This window comes from Grammomys surdaster, unplaced genomic scaffold, assembly GCF_004785775.1.
Source record: "Grammomys surdaster isolate TR1022 unplaced genomic scaffold, NIH_TR_1.0 531, whole genome shotgun sequence".
Classification (NCBI taxonomy): Eukaryota; Metazoa; Chordata; class Mammalia; order Rodentia; family Muridae; genus Grammomys; species Grammomys surdaster.
In genome coordinates, this window is record NW_021604950.1 from 417,147 (window position 1) to 420,131 (window position 2,985).

The 2,985-nt window shown below is 38.7% G+C and overlaps 1 pseudogene; it reads left to right on the plus strand.

The window, feature by feature from the left end:
- Nucleotides 1–442: 442 nt before the first annotated feature.
- LOC114633142 lies at nucleotides 443–1,396 on the plus strand (annotated as a pseudogene).
- Nucleotides 1,397–2,985: the final 1,589 nt, after the last annotated feature.

Consider the following 2,985-nt stretch of genomic DNA (forward strand, 5'->3'; position numbering starts at 1 on the left):
AAATAGAATATGCACTTACCTAATCTATGAGACCTCTTTCATTGGGAAGGATGGGTTTCTTTCACACAATCCTCCACATTCAAATTCACCCAAAATAGTAAAATGGTCTGTAATGTTCCTAGCAATCAAGATGTTGTGGAGGAAAACCAAGTAAGATGCTGTTCCTGCTCTAGGAAAACTCACACATGGGGAATAAGAAAAGACATAATCTATGATGTGTGTATTATTTAATGTTCAATGAGCTCACAAACTGATGCAGCCACCATCCAGCCATGGCTCAGTTTAGGACAGGTGAGATGGTCTGTGAGGTCTGAGGTGGAGATAAATTTTTCAGTGGAATGAGGGTGTATGGGCCACTGCATGTTTTTGTGAGGGCAGAAGAGTGGTCTGAGAGTGATGATGTTTGAGGTTTTCTCAGGAACAGTCATCGTTCCATTTTTCTCCTCAGTCACTGTTCTCACATATGATGAATAAGAACATTGTGCTCCACACAGATTCTAACATAAGGAACACCTTTTTCTCTGAAATTGGCTTTGGGATCTCAGGCAACAGCTTCCTTCTTCTCTTCCACATCCTCAGGTTCATTCATGGGCTCAGGACCAGACTCACTGACCTGCCCATTGTTCTCTTGTCCCTAACTCACTTACTGATGCTACTAGTCATTGCATTCATAGCCACAGACATTTTTATTTCTTGGAGGGAATGAGATGATATCATATGTAAATTCCTTGTCTACCTGCACAGAATTTTTAGAGGTCTCTCCCTTTGTACCACCAGCCTGTTAAGTGTCCTCCAGGCCAACATCCTCAGTCCCAGAAGCTCAAAGTTCAAGCATAAATCTCCCCATCACATCACATGTGCCATTTTTTTTTCTGAGTGTCCTTTATATGTTAATTAGCAGTCATCTCTTACTATCCATCATTGCCAACCCGAATTTGACCATGAATTACTTTATTTATATTATTGATTCCTGTTCTATTCTACCCATGAAATGCCTGATGCAAAGTATGTTTACTATGCTCCTGGCCATCAGAAACATCTTTCTTATTAGTCTCATGGTCTTCTCGACTTGGTACATGGTGGCTCTCTTGTGCAGGCACAGGAAACAGGCCCAACATCTTCAAGGTACCAGACTTTCCCCAAAAGTATCCCCAGAGAAAAGGGCCACCCAGACCATCCTGATGCTCATGAGCTTCTTTGTGCTGATGTCCATCTTTGACAGCATTGTCTCCTGCTCAAGAACTAAGTTCCTGAGTGATCCAACATCTTACTCTATCCAACTCTTTATGGTGCACATCTCAGTCAGTCCTTTTGTGTTTATGAGCAGTGAAAAGCATATCGTTAACTTTTTGAGGTTCATGTGTAAGAGGATGATAAATGTGTGACTATTCATTGATGGGTAAGAATCTTTAAGAGAAGCCAATGTACTGGCATCAGAACTGTAAATCATGGTGTGCTGTCTATGTGCTTTGCAAGATGTGAAATATGAAGTTGTTTTTCTGTTAAAATGAAATACTCTAACCTATATGGTGTCAAACATGTAACAGAAGATTAAACCACATACCCTTTGAAATATGAAAACAGTATTTTTTATATTATTTTATTTTATTTTGAGTCTTTAAGGGAGTCCTGTGATGTAGTTCTTGCCCATCATGGTCTTAGATATCCTACACTCTTTATAAGTGTGTGACTACTGATATTTTTTGATATTTGAGTTTTCTGTTATATGTATTTGACAAATTAGACATTTTTGCCATAAGTAGTGCTATGATCCAGAAAGAAAAGGAATTACACAAATACCTTTCAAAACAGAACTATGTATAAAATGTACACAGTAACTTGTACAGTAATACTAACAGGATTCCAGATTCCCAGGATTTAAAATGGAAACAACAGTCTAGAATTAACAGAACATATGACCAAAATACCTCTGTATGGTGTGCAATATTGTTCAGTCCTTAAGTGCAAGGCAATTCCAGCACAGGATGCTGTGGGATCGAGCCCTGAAAAACGGGAAATATCCACATCACACTGGCCAGCTCCCTGGAAGTTCAAGACTCTACCCCACACCTCTCCTGAAACCCTATTCCTCCTCATGTCTTGAGTATAATGAGATTCTGGAAAAATTTGTTTTGGGTGGAAGCATTACTGCTTATGAGGCAGTTGAATAACTGTATTAAGAAGCTTAATAACCCAACCTAACATAAGTCACTCTAGATTGCTAAAGCAAGGAGACACAGGGGGCTTTAAAAACTTTCTAAAAATTAACTTGGAGCTCAGCTTTTGAACTGATGTCTTCTGGGCTCATTGTTTCTATACAATAAGCTGACTTCTGACTTCATCCTGGTTGTCTCACTCTTGGTTGTTTCCAGCAACAGTGGAACACAGACAAACCATGAAATTTCTATGGAAAGTAAGATAACTCCATGAGAGAAAAGAAAGTTTACGTGGGTTGACTGATAGAGAGTGGCAATACAGTTAGACTCAGAGACACAAAATACATTCCGTTTTGGAGGTTCAAGAAAAAGGGCAACAGAATTTTTTTTTTTTTGCTTGATAGGCAGACTTTCAATTCAGCATGAAAACAAGTGTTGTAGATCTGTGTGATTATGGGATATATGATGTATATGCACTTATTGAGTGGCTAAAATATCCAAACAGCATGTTCATAAGATTTTTGTACTTCCTCATAATAAAAACATATTACCTTCATACAGACATCACAGCATTGTCTCTAGTGCCCCTGAAGTTCAGTGGAAAAAATATTCACTGCTCAACAAAGACCTGAGTTCAGATATTCAGCATCCACATACCACTAGACAATGAGTACCAGGCATCTTTCACCCCAGAGTTCTTGTAAGTAGATGAGAGGTAAATTTGAGAATCTCTGCAGTACATAGCCTGGCCCACATAGAAAATAACAAGAGACTCAACCTTAAACAAAGTTGAAGTGTAATAAGTTGAAATTTGACTTCTACATAAATA